Below are 14,066 nucleotides of genomic sequence, written 5' to 3' on the forward strand. Positions count from 1 at the left end.
ATAATTTTGCGACAGCTGCATACCACATGCTGTAACCTTTCCCTCATTATTTTTCTTTAAGTTGTCTCACATTTAAAACTTAAATACATTTATTCAACAGGGGAGCAAACTCGTGACCATAAATGGAAAGCCCATACGACCTGTCACAAAGAGAAGCTACACATAAAAAGAAACACCATGAAAATAAAGCAATATTATTGAATTCTAGAGGAATAAGCTTGCCTAGTGAAGACTCTGGGCTTGGGGTCTGTGTGATTTCCATCTAAAAGGGAGACTTGGAGAGCTGGTAAAGTCTCAGAGAAGTTTGAGAGACCATTAGCACCAAAGGGAGACAGCCTTCTTGGCGTAACAAGGAGAACTGAAAGAGAATTTAAAGAGGAAAAATTCCCTAACCGCAGGATTCAGTGTTTTTATTTCCTTGTCTGTTCACCATCTAGAACTTTCTCCTGTCGGCCAGGGGCAAGGGGCCCCCTTTTATGTGACTCAGTTCTTTATTGAGAAAAGCCAAGGAGAGAAAAGCCTTAGGAGAGAAACCTCTGCTTCTCATTTTTCAGTCATTTTAGGAAGATTCTTTCCTCTCTCTGAAACGAGGTAGCTCCATCAGAGAAATCCTCTTCTCTGGGGATTTCCAGGCCCTCAGAATCTGTGACGCTCCTTCCAGAAATGGGCTCAGCTGCAGTTCGGTGTTTCCTCCCTCACCTGCAGATGGAGCAGCAGTGAGCTCCATCCTGAGACGGCCTTGTTGGATGGTTCGGGTGGCTGCATCTCCATGAGGAGCAAGGATGTGGGATTCATCGAGAATCCACAAATAAACTCACATTTCCTGGAGGTGGGTTTGCTGCTTGTTCAACTGGCAGATGGCTGTGCTTGAGTCGAAAAAGGAAATGGCCAAACCCTCTCTCTGACCAGCACGGACTGTAGGAAGAAAGGACCAAACAACTCCCTCACTTGGGGTTCCGTCCCCTCGTTCAGCAGCCCCAGATGTTCCCTTCATCAGAGAGCCTGGGAGGAGCCCCTGACGCATCGCCCCTAAGTCATTCCTGTTTTCATGTCTCCTCCCTGCTCCTAACTGGTGGGATCAGCCTCATGGGTGCTGCATCCAGCTTTCTTAGCCTGACCTTCAAGACCCCCTCCCGTCCGGTTCCACGTACATGTCCAGTCCTGGCTGCTGGGAGTTCCCTCTGAGTCCCCTGCTTCTGAAGGCTGGTTCCCTGCACATGGCAGGCAGGAAGAAATGTTTTTCAACGAAAGATTGTGCCTCTGCTAGGCTGCCTCTACAGTTCGTTTCAACATATTTCTTGGGTGTCAGGGACAAACGTTGCGCAAAGGCTTCCCATATGCCAGGCCCTGGTAGGGTGACCCCTGTCTTGATTGGCTGGGGATCTTCCTGGTTTCAGCACTGGAAGTCCATGTCCAGGAAACCCCCAAGACAAAGGTAAATTGGGACAGTTGGAAACCCTACTGGCGTATGCTCCATGGGCTCCATCGTCATGGGACTTCCAACACAGTGGGAAAGGATGACACTAAACGAAGTACCCCACAAAAAAGTGAGTAATTAGAAACCCCGGCGAGTGCAAAGGAGAAGCCAGTCCTGAGCTGAGCACTGTGGGTAAGAAGAGGAAAAGGCATGGCCTGGCCCTGGAGAAGCGCTGGCTGCCGCTGGGAGAGAAAGGACACACAGCTTACTTCATATCAAGTGGCGAGGGCAATGACTCAGAAATCTACACTCTTCTCCCTGTTCACATTGCACTGTTTCTATTTTAATTGAGGTTTCAAGTATCAGAAACCCACTCTGGTGAGTTAAGTAGATATGAAAGGGCATTGGAAGGAAAAGCTGAAAACTAGGCCTCGGAAGAGAGAGAAACAATTGCTTCTGAGGGAGTTGAGAGTGAAATATAATGCTGGGACAAAGGACATGCCTTGTTCCATTGCCGTTAGAAAAATTGGCTCTAGCCATGCTCTGCCCTTGGGTTTCTCTGCCTTGGGTTTCTCTAATTTCAGGAAGAAAGGATCTGACGGCCAAGCTTGGGGCTCATGCCAGCCCCTTAGGTAGGCAAGTGGGGCACTGTGATGAGAAATTCACCCAAAGTTGTGTGAAGGGGCCCGAGAGCAGCATGGTTGCTAACAGAGGTGGAAGAGAAGGGATGCTGGAAGGCAAAGACCTCGGTTGTCTGCTACCTCCTCTCCAAGAAGTGGCCCAGACTGTGCCTTCCCTAGGGCCTCCTGCTCTGTGGCCACTGCCTTCGAAGCAGCTCCCTGCTTACCTTCTGTCTGGAATATTCTGTTACCATGGACAGCCCCGTGCTGACAGCTGCCTTCCCGGGCACATGTGTCTTATCCACTGTTATCACCTTGGAGTGTCCACTATGTCTTTGGGCACAGCTGGTACAACACCTGGCACAGAGGAGTGTTGCGAGTACTTTCTAGAATGTTCTAAGGAGCACATCACTGCGATGAGCCTGCCATCCTTCACTGGCCCATTGTCCTCCAGCCAGACCAGTCTTCTTCCCACATCTCAAACGCTCAGCCCACCGTGCCATGCCGACCACCAGTGTCACCTTCTTTGCTGAGCTCATAACTCAGGGGTTCTCAACTGAGGTGTGATTTTGCCCTCAGGGGACACGTGGCAGCGTCTAGAGACAGGTTTTATTGTCACACTGGAGTGGGGGCTGCTCCCGGCATCTCATGTGTAAAGGCCAGAAATGCTGCTGAACATCCTGTAATGCACAGGACAGCCCCACAACAAAGGAATACCAGGCCCCAAGTGGCCCTGGGGCCCAGGCTGAGAAGGCCGCGGCATGGCCGAATGCCCACATCTCTGCGCAAAGTCATGCTCTCCAGGAAGCCTCCCTAACCGTCGCCCAGTTCTTCCTCTCATGCCCCTATTGTATTTTCTCTGTGGCATCTTGCCTCCACCTAAAATGGTGGTGTCTGTTTATTGGGTTGATTGTTTGGTGCCTGTATGCCATACTAGGAGGTGAGCCCTGTGAGAGTGGGCCCCTGTGGGCCTCGTTCTCTGCTGGCTGCCCAGCATGGAAAGCAGCAGCTGGCACAGCGTGTGCCGCTCAGTGAAAACGTATGGAGTGAATGTTTAATAGAGGAGAGCACCTCAGCGCCTCCAGTATCAGCGGTCGGAGGCTCAGCTCGTCTCCAGATGGCCATCTTTGTGTGTATGTGTTTATTTCCCCAGCCAGTGCAAGTTCAGCCTCTGTTGTTTGCTAACTGCATGGTCTTGGGCAAATTTCTTAAGCTTCCGGGCCTCAGTTTCTGTGTCTGTAAAGTGGGACTCTTATTATTAGCCCATCCTCACAGAGATGTAACGGGGGTAAAATAAATTAATCCCCAAAACACTCAAGAAAATGCCTGACTCAGAAGAGCCTCAGTAAAGGTTGCCTACGTCATCACCATCATCATCATCGTGATTTGGCTGGGGTGGGCGGTGAGGATGGCAGAACGGGCTCTGGGGCCCGACCAGAAGATTAGGGGATTAATACAGCTCACAAGGCAGAGCTACCCTCCCTCGGTTTTGTCAGCTCTTGCTCTATCCATGAAATAAAGCGGATGAAGCCTTTATCCTTCTCTCGCTTTGAGAAGGAGACTAGCCGAGAGTGTGGATTTAATGTGGCAGATGGTGCTATCCTTGAATTATGAAACCAAAGGAGGAAATTAAAGTGCTCTGTTGCAACAGATATGGGTCAGCAGGGGCAGAGGGCAGGAGTGGGGCAAAAAGGGGGGCAGAGGAGGTGTTTTTGTCAACAGGGCAGCGGCTATTCTTGAGGGTCACTGGAGTCTTAGAATAATATAATTTTATAGGCTAAAATAATTTTAGGCCACCCCCTTTATTTTATCTAGACAAATGAGTCCCAGAGAGGAAAAGCAACCCCAAGGTCACACGGTCAGCGAGCGGCAGGGAAACCCACACCTTGATTCCTTGAACAGGGTTATTTTGCTGCCCCAGGCCAACGCCAGTGGCAGATTATCCCAGGGCATCCTGACTCTGGGTGCCTCTACCCTGAAGAGGACACCCAGGGACATGCTCCCAGGGTCTCTTCCCAGTACTTCTGGGAGCGTAGGAGCCAGAGCCCCAGGGTGCTTCTGCCTGGATCCCAACCCCACAAAAAGGGGCAAGTTTCTTACCTTCTTCCTTCTTGGAAGCTCGGTTTCCTTATCTGTAAAATGGGAATAATAACAGGCCCTTCCTCACAGCGTCGCTGTGAGCATTTGACGAGTTACCTTCACACGAAGTGTTCAGCCCTGGCCTTGCCAACTAGTAAAGGCTCAGTAAGAGGTTAGTTCTTGCAGCCCCAGAATCAACGTCAGGGTCTGGCCATTCCCTAGGCCGTGAGCCCCTTTGGAGGCAGTGCCCGTCTGGGAGCATTTTTTGTTCTCTGTGCCTTTCTGGGGGCTCTACGGATAATACTGGCTGATGACTGGCCCCCTTAGGGACACCCGTTTCTCAGTTGGCGCCATGAGCACCAGGGAACATGGCCAGCAATGCGTGTGGCTCTGTCACTCGTTTAGACGTTAATCCTAAACGGATAGAGTGGTGCTCCTGTCCCGTGAGCCGGCCTCGTGACGTGGGCTGGGTTGGCTTCCGGGCCTTTCTGCAGCCAGAGCCCCTCCCCAACCACGCTGTGGGCTATTTGCATTTAGATTGGTTTTCTCTCATTACAGAAATCTCTTAGGGCAGCAGGAGTCTCCATTTTCCTCAGAATCAGTTTGGAAGCTCCATGTCTGGCTCGAGGGTCCCCCACGCCCTCTCCCTCTCGCTGGCAGTGAGAGGTGGTCACAGTCTCATCGTGGAGACCAGACAGCCTGAGAAAGCCACCAAATCCATACAAGCTTGGGATGCTCCTCAAAGGAGCAGCTGGGGGATCCCAGCCCCTGCAACTGGAGAAGGAGACCCTGTGGCGGTCCAGCTTCAGGACCTGGGCCTCATTCACCCATTTATTCAAAAAACATCAACTAAGCATGGTGCTAGGTGCCCGCAGCGCGGGGATGAATACGACGCACTTGCTGCCCTCCAGCAGCTCCCTGTCTAGTAAAGGGGAGAGAAAAGCAAAAAAAAGTCATCATCTAGTCTAATAATTGCTTTAATAAAGATCAGAGTAGATCCCAGCCAGAGAAGAGGCTTTCCAATGGTGCTCATCGTAAACCACAGTCACACGCACGTGTGCATGCACACACACACTAGTGAACATGCTTATAGTGTTCACTATGCGGCCAGCTATCTTTCTAAGCAACATATATATTAATATATGATGTATTTATATATTAACACATTCCTTTAATCTTCATGACAAGCCATGAAGAAAGTGCTGTTGTTCTCACTGTTGTCCAGATGAGGAAACCGAGGCCCAGAGAGACTCACTCACTTGCCCAGGGTCGTTGCTGATAAACTGTGGGGCTAGACTTGACCCCGGCAGCGTGGCTCCACAGCCTCGGTTGTCCACCCCATGTTACAACCGCACCTGAAAAGAGCAACACAATTTTGTGTTTTCTAGTCTAGTTCAACTTTTGATAAGCGCGGTCAGGCTCCACTCACTGCTGTTCTGAGCCGCCTCTGGGCTGCGAGTCATGGTGTGCGGAGACTGAGTCGAACCCTAGAAGGAGCGCCTGAGTCCGCTGAGAGAATCGGGGAGGGCAAAGCACGGCAGAGACGCCTATGGTGGACCTAAAGGATGAGTGGGAATTTTCCAGGTGGATCAGAGGAAGAGCAGAGTATTTCCTGGAGGACAAGACTGTGCCGATCCCCAAAGTGTGAACAAGGGTGAACGTGGGCTAGGGAACCCCCAGTTGTGTGACAGTGCTCAGTTGTGATGGAGGCTCGGCAGGCGGGGAAGCACTGGACCGTGACAGGCCCTGAATGTCATGTACGTGGGCTCTGTCCTGAGGGCATGTCCTGAGGGAGCTGTGGAGAGGCTGAGCAGTTGAGGCACACAGCCTGTTAGAAAGATCACCAGCTCCCACGTGGAGAGGGAGGCAAGGAGACAGTATAATCAGAGAGTGTAACCAAAGGGACAAGAGCTGGAATTGACTGGGTGTGATCCGTGGGGTTAGGTGGCTGTTTCCCTGCACAGAGGCCCCTGCTGACCGACGTGTCGTGGAGCCACCTCTCCCCAGAGAGGACAGCTTTATCGAATTCCCCCAGACTCCTTCCAGGGGGCCCAGGTTTGTGATAGTCAAGAGCGGGGAACAGGGCTGAGCTAAGGCAGTGGCTTTTGAGAAGGAGGTGGAGGACCAAATGTATGAGATAAAAGGGGGCAAATAATCTGGTTTTGGTGACCTACCCAATGTCAGGGCTGAGGGAGAGTGAGGAGGTGGGATGGTGCTCAGGCTTCTGGTTTAGCTCAACCAGATTAGTTTGTAATCCTTCTTCAGTCTAACGCTAGGGTCACGAAATTTTTCTGTAAAGGCCAGATAGAAAATATGTTACCCCGTCGTCTCTGTTGCAACTACTCACCTCCGCCATTATGGTGTGAGAGCAGTCACAGACAACATGGACATGAATGGGCATGGCTGTGTTCCAATAAAACTTGATTTACAAAAATAGCCGCCACAATGAGGTTGTCCGTACGCCAAGCAGACTGCCAACTAGGTGTGCCAGGTGGCTGTTGAGTGAGAGGAAGGCTCAGATCTCATCAGGTTCGGATAGACCCTCTCTCTCCTTGAATGATGCCCACATGATCATAAAAAGACTCAGCTGAAATTGCAGAGTCCTTCCGACATCTAGTCTCCAGGGCCCAGCTCCGGCAGGAAGGGGGCAGACATCCCACTCCAGATGTCAATCTCTGTCGCAGTCACGGTGGAGGCCTTGGTCTGTCACCACCATCAGTTACGAATGCACCACAACAGGAGCTCCAGCCGCCTTCACTGACACTCGCTCCACCAGGCCCTGGGTCAGGGCTTTGCTCGCACGACCTCAGGGAATGCCGACAGGACCCCAGTGAGGAGGTGTGTACAGTGCTGTATCCCCATTTCACAGACGAGGAGGTTCAGCTGCAAAGAGGTTTAGCGTTCTGGGGCAGTCCAAAACCAGACCCCGGGCTCCCAATCACTCTCCAAAACGGATGCTTAGAGCCATGTGGACGCCCACAGTCGTCACAGCAAACGCCCATGTACACCCGAAAACACAGGCTAATGCTGGTCCAACCCTTGGGAGTCTTCTGTCCTCTGGTCTGCGTGGTGCTGTTATTGGAGACAAGCAGTCCAGAGGAGACAAACCCATCTGCTTCAAAACCAAACCGGCAGCAGCAGGCACCCCTCTCTGGGCCCTCTGTTACTGAGCAAGACGGTCGCCGGAATGGGTTCAGATGAAGCGAACACTGATGTCTGAAGGTACTGCCCTCTGAAGGGGTGGGGACAGAAGGTGAGAGGAGACACCTGGTCTCCATGCCTTCACTCTGCAAACATCCACCGAGGGCTCTGTGGTCCCCTTCCCTGTCCCTTCCCTCCTGGACCGCACTGGCTGGAGGGAGCCAGGCACAGAGCACATAATTCGAGTGCCCTGGACATTGTGCATGCTGAGATGAATCCAGGGTGCACTGGGGACAGAGCAGGGACATCTGCCTCAGCCTGGGGACAGGGACCTGGAGCCCAGTGCAGATGATCTGGGGGGTAGAGTGGTGGTGAGGGATATTCCAGGGGAGCGGACAGCATCTTCCAAGGCAAGGGGGTGCGGTCACGCTGGGGTGAGGAGATCATGCAGAACGGATGCGGCTGAAGGGGCTGGAGCTGGCTCCCGGGGAAGTCGGCCCCCAGCAGTTGTCACGGACCACTCTGTGCTGGAGGCTGCCTCGTTCTCAGCTCCTCTCTGCACCTAGAATGGCCTCTGAGTTCTAGACGTTACACAGAGCGTTTGCCAAGAGTCTGGTGATGCCAAGAACAGTGTGCTGATGCAGCATTTGAAATAGTGAAAACAACTAATAGTAAATCACATCTATGACGCCATTTCACCCTGCGCTTCCAGAGGCTCTATCTCGCCTATACTCACTCAAGTTTGAAAGTGGGCAGCTATTAATTATGCCATCACTGCTGTTGTATTACTAAAAACGTTAACAGCTCCCATTTTGTGGGCCCCCACAGCGGCCAGCAATGGGCTAAATCCTTTATGTATAAAATCCTTGTTAACAGATGAGCAGTCTGAGGCTGAGAGAGGAAGAGTAATTTGCTCAAGGTCATACACTGGGAAAAGAACGAAGCCAGGACCCAAACGCACATCTGCCTGACATCTGAGCCCAGAGTCCTCCCACTGGCTGCTCCGCCTTGACATCACACAATTCAAAGACTTTGTGGATTTCTGAGAACATTTTTTTCTATTATTATATTTACTCCTCCAAAGAACATTCTGAATTTTGCAGGTAAAGAACTTCAGCTCAGAGAGGTAAAGTGTCCTCCCCGAGGCCACACAGCTTTAGCTGGAGGTCTTACCATTCCAAAGTCGAAGCTCTGTCTCCTTTCCCACGGCTTCCAAGTCCACGGCAAAGAAGACAGACAGCTAACGTTCCACCCCTGCTATGATTCTTTTTAAAAAACCCCAAAACTCATGTTCTCTTAATCTCTGCATTGGCAGGTATTCATCAAGCAATCAACAGACAAATACCTAGGAGAGCAGAACGTGCAGATCACAGCCAGAATGACCTCAGAAGGAGCAGGTTGTGCCAAGCCAACCTAATTTCCTCCGACAGAGTGGCAGGCTGGGAGATAAGGCACTGCCGCTGTCGTTTCCCCGAGTCTGAAGGACAAGTTAGATCAGCTGCATGGAAACCGCTGGGGGCGAGGAGGGGACAGGTCACAGCACACACCCACAGAGGCACACACACACAGACACAGACATCAACACACGCACGCCCGAAGACACACAGACCCACAAACACACATAAGTAAACACACACACATAGACGAACAGAAACATACATATAAGTACAGACACACCCATACAGACATACAGACATACAGACACACAGAGTCACACAAATACACGTAGACGGACACACAGATAGACACACCCGCCTGCCTCCTCTCCACTTGCAGACGTGCAAACACGGACAGAGATACACAGATATAGGCATGGGCACACACACACATTCGTAGACACACATATGTACACCAAGACGCGCCTGGCACCCTCGTCGCCAGTAGGTGCTGACTGTCCTCAGCCCCCTCCCCTCTATCTCTGAAATTACATCCTTCCCAAATTGGAGAATCCGGAAAAGAAACAGCTCTGGCATCTGTGTGTACTCTCGACTCTGCCTAGACTGGTGTCTCTGTTCAGAAGCTTGGGAAACGCACCCCGGCTGCTGTGTGTTGTTGGGAAGGGACACAGGGTCTGGAGTCAGTACTCCAGTTGAGGCTCTGCCACCCACTAGCTGTGGGGACCTGGGAGTGTCTCTCCACCTTTCTGAGCCTCAGTTTTCTCATCTGCAGGAGGGGTTGACAGCCCCTGTGATGAGCCTGTTGGCCTGGAGCCCCTTGAAGTCCTAGCATTCAGTGAGGATCTTCCATGCTAAGCACTTTTAGTTATTTGAGAGTTTGCCTCACCAGGCTGGGGGCACCTTGAGGGCAGGGGTCTTGTCTGTTTCCACCTCAGTCAGTCCCCAAGCCTCGGCACCGTCTGCCAGGCACAAGGAGGTGCTCAGCAAACATTTGTGAAACGAATCAAACGTGCCTGTATGCTGAGTATCCGACAGGGGCCCGGCACAAGGGAGCTGCTCAGTCACAATCAAAGTGTGTCGACAAAAGCAATACAGAAAGTGTAATCGCCACTGTGGACCAAGCTCTGACTCTACGTCAGGCTCATCCGTGACCTCAGTGCATCCTCTCCATGAAACAGGCATTCCTTATGACGAGGAAACTGAGAGCCAAAGAAGTTACACAGTTTTCCCAAGGTTACCCGGCCGGGTGGCAATCCAAACGCAGGACTCTGATTGCTAAATGCACGCTCAAGCCTAACTCTAGACTTCAGGAACAAGTATTTCCCCCCAGTGACACAACTCAGCTGAAGACTTCTACCTGCCTCATCTGGGTGTGGAGGAGCTCTCTAGAATGAATTATATTCTCTTCAATCCTGGTTGACTTCTCAGTATCCGGCAGCTGTCTGGAGCATTTTTCACGTGGCCATTGCATTGCATTTTAAGCATACCACAGTCCAAAACTCCTGATGTCTACATTTCTCCTTGTTCCCTCTCAGCTAACACTCATCCATCCATCCCTCCATTTATCTAGCTATCTATCTACCTATCAGGCCATTTTCCATTTGTTACCCATTCTGTAAACCACACAGCTCCATCCTGAGCCTGTCAAATCTGAATTCCTTTCTCTTGCATTGGTACAATCCGTGGGTTTAAAACTCAGCCAACCTGTAGGCCAATTAAGCTCCCTTGCATAACAACTGCATTTGGCAGTGATTGATGGTACACGGTTAGGTGAAGCATCTTGCAAATCCCAAAAGCTTCCTGCACTTGTGCCCTCCATGCTTCTGCATACCTCAGACCTGCTCACCGCCCCCCCGCCCCGACTCCAGCATCCCCCAGTTTCCCTGAAAAAAGAGGGTTTTGTGAAGGATCTTTGCCTCTGTCCGGGGCAGGCAGAATGGATACAGCCACAGGGCGCTGAGGCCGTAATTATCCTTCCCCACAAAGGAAAATAAAAATATCCAAAGATAGTGGCCACCTGGCAGGCAGGGGACCAGGGCACGCGGCCGTGACTCATCCACAGGCCAGGCAGCCGCTCTCCCACTGCAAGAGGCTCGGCGCTTACTCACAGCTCTGCAGGCTGACGAGCAGGAGCACAGAGGCGTCTGGGGGCGAGGGAGCCTCTATTTCTGACAGCTTGAACCCTAAGATGACACAGGTGGCTTTTAAGACTTTTTTTAATCATGCTCTCGTTTCGCAATTGGGACTCTATTCACTGGGATAGCCCCATGTGATCAGAGCAGATTAAAAATAAAACAGTAGCCAAGCAACCCATATTTTCCCTCCCCTGGCCCCCTCGAGCCCTTCTCCCCCTCAGCATCTGTGTGACATTCTCCCGTCAGCAGTTCACTGCCTGGGACCGGGCTCCATGCACTCCCGGGGTTCTTTAAAACGGCAACTTCCCCTCGTGGGGAGTGAGGTGGGTGGCTGTGTGCTCACGGAGCAAAGAAGAGGACCACCGGGAGCCAGGCCCTTTGCAAAAGTCAGCTCCCTGGACGCGCACGGTCCCTGACGGTCTCTGTCTTAGAGATGCTGAAAGGGACGTCCAGAGAGGGGAAGCGACCTCCTTGACATTCGCAGAAAGGCCAGGATTTGAACGCAGGTCTGTGGGGCTCCAAAGGCTCCCCTCTTCCCTCCATCGCCCCGCAAATGCTGTTCGACACTGCACACTCTGTCCACACCGGGACTACAAACGACTGTCATCTCAAACGCCAACGCCAATGCCAACGCACTGGTTGACCCAGGAAAAATGGAATGTTTCCTGGCGAAACTGGTCTGCTTCACTGAAACATTAATTCAGGGCGCAGCATGCGTCTACCAGCAAGAGGAATCAGTATGAAGACCAAAAGTCCAGGGCGTGGTGGGACAGAAGGCAAGCAAGCAGCCAGGTCCCTGATCAGGTAGACGCGCCCCGGAGGGCAGCTCTGGAACTCTCTTCTCCACGGTCTGCTGTGCGGGCCTCCTCGCTCCTGCCTTCAGCCCATCCTCCACCCCGGCTCAGAGAGAAACCTCTAAAGCACAGGGCCAGCCATATCACTGCATGCTAAAAACTCTCCCATGGGTCTACATTCCTCGAGACGAAATCCAAACGCCTAGGCCTGGCCTCCAGAACTTCCATTACCAGATCCCTCCTACAGCCTCGTCTCAGCGGCTCCCGAGACACAACGCATTCCCTTCACACCCCGGGCAGCCGCTCGGAGGCCTCTCCACCCCTGCCCACCTCTGAACCGGCTCTTCTCACCCCGGAACTGCCCCTTCCTTGCTTATCCCACTCACTCATCCTTCACGCAGCTCTGGCCTCCCCGATGGCCAGCCCAGACGGGCGCCTCCTCTGGGCCCCACACCGCCGGGGCTCTTTCACACTGGAGAGGAGTCCTCTTTGGGTTTTGAGCTTCCAAGATGAGACTCTCAGGAGATCGGAAAGAACTCATGGTTTAGCCAAAAACATTTGGAGGAAGACAGCATGAGCAAAGCGAGGCACTCCCCACTCCCCTGCAGACCAGAAGGATGTCCCCCGGGCGATGCGGAAAAGCACTAGGAGGGGAGTGATGAGAACACTGACGTCCCTGTGAGAGAGGCCTGCATGCTCTTTTCCCAGGGCCAGGTGTGGGGACAAAGGCAAAGTCCCCAGAGGGACGATCTGTGGGATCTCAGAGCAGAAGGGAAGACGGAGCCCCAGGGAGGCAGGAGCTGCCACACAGGCAGAAAAAGGCCACACAGAAGGGCAGAAGTGGCCACACAGCGTGTCCAGGCAATCAGGGGCTCGGACATCTCACGGAGCTTCCCTCAATCCTGTGACGACTCCGGTGAGCCCCAGAATGTCACAGAAGTAACAGAGTCACCTGATCTGAGACAGGTTGCAGAGAGGAACGAGGGACGGCTCCATGGTGACCTGCATTGACCAATGACTCAGAATGCTAAATGCCACTAAAGGTGACATCGAGGACAAGGTGGCCTCCTCCCATCACCTCTGCACACCAAGCACAGATGAGATCTTTGGGGAAGGGGAGGGCATGGATCAGCTGCAATCAAGTTGCTACCTAACCGAGGCTCAGAACAGAAATGGCACTCGGGTGGATGGAATAGAGAAATTTATATTTATCCCACACTTGAGTTATGGAGTTAAAATCAAACCCATTACAAGTGAATGAGTGCACAGAGGATAAAAACAGCTTGGTCAGAAAAACACACATATTCAGAGCTGAGACCTTGCCTGAAATGGGGGTCCATCTCCTTCCTCTGTTTCGACTGCTAGGGCAGCCCAGCACGGTATGCCAGGAATCGGTGAACTAGATCCAAAGGGTGTCTGTCTGAGGATTGCAGCTACTGCTTTAGCACAGCACATCAAACCACCCAAGAACAAGAGTCAAACGGGCAGGGGCCAGGCTTCTGCTTGAAGGTAAACTCTGGGTGCTACCCAGTACCGAGTCATGTTTCAGGCCCCCTCCTTCCTGTAACTGAGGAAAAGCGTGGTCAGGAAAGGCTTCTCTGCAAAAATTAAGCTAGAGATGAAATCTGAGAATGAGTAGAACTAGGCAGAGAGGGAGGGAAGAGTTACCAGGCAGTGAGAACTGTATGTGCAAAGGTCCTGCGGTAGGAAGGAGCTAAGCTCATTCATGGAAGGAAACAGGCCCTTATGTCTGGAACTGTGAGAGTGAAGGTGAGTGGATGAAGCAGGACATTGATTGGCACTTCTCAAATGTTCCCCCCTCCCACCCTTGACTTTGGGCTGGACCAAGTTACTTGTTTCTAATGAATACAATAAAATAATGATGAGCTGACACTCCTGAGATTAGGTTATAAAAGACTTCCTTCTTGCTCACACTCCATCTCTTGCTTTCTCACTTGCTTGTTCTGATGACAAGCCACCACGTTGTGGACTACACTATGGAGAAGTCTATATGGCATGAAACTGAGGGAGCCTCCAACCAACAGCCAGTGAGAAGCTGAATCCGGCCAACGACAGCCTGAGTGAGCTAAAAGCCCATCCACCCTGAGTGGAAGCTTGCGATGACTGCAGCACCAGGTGATAACTGGATCGCGGCCTTGAGCTGTGCCACACCTGGATTCCTGACGCACAGAAACTGTGACATCATACACCTGTATTGGTTTGTAAGCCACTATGTTTGGGGTGACTTGTTACATAGAGACGGATAAGTAATGCAGCTGATAAGGTAGGCAGGTGCGAGATAACAGGATACAGCAGACCGTGGTGGTTATCCTTAGGGTATTACACGCTCCCTATAAGTTTTGACCTGGGACCCACGTGTAATCCCTCCGAGCTTCTGATTCGGAACCTTTCTGATCCCGCAGATCTATGTGCCGTCTGAGGCTGGGTGTGAGCTGATGTGTGGGTGGGCAATGGAAGGGTGG

General features: G+C 52.0%; 1 long non-coding RNA gene across 1 annotated transcript; it reads right to left on the reverse strand.

The window, feature by feature from the left end:
• Positions 1-5,077: 5,077 nt before the first annotated feature.
• LOC138917249 (uncharacterized) lies at positions 5,078-12,081 on the reverse strand. Its single transcript, XR_011424986.1, has 2 exons — positions 6,464-12,081; positions 5,078-5,471 (listed from the first exon to the last, which is right to left on the reverse strand). It is a non-coding gene; the product is annotated as an uncharacterized lncRNA (long non-coding RNA).
• Positions 12,082-14,066: the final 1,985 nt, after the last annotated feature.

Source organism: Equus caballus, chromosome 14 (genome assembly GCF_041296265.1).
Source record: "Equus caballus isolate H_3958 breed thoroughbred chromosome 14, TB-T2T, whole genome shotgun sequence".
Taxonomy (NCBI): Eukaryota; Metazoa; Chordata; class Mammalia; order Perissodactyla; family Equidae; genus Equus; species Equus caballus.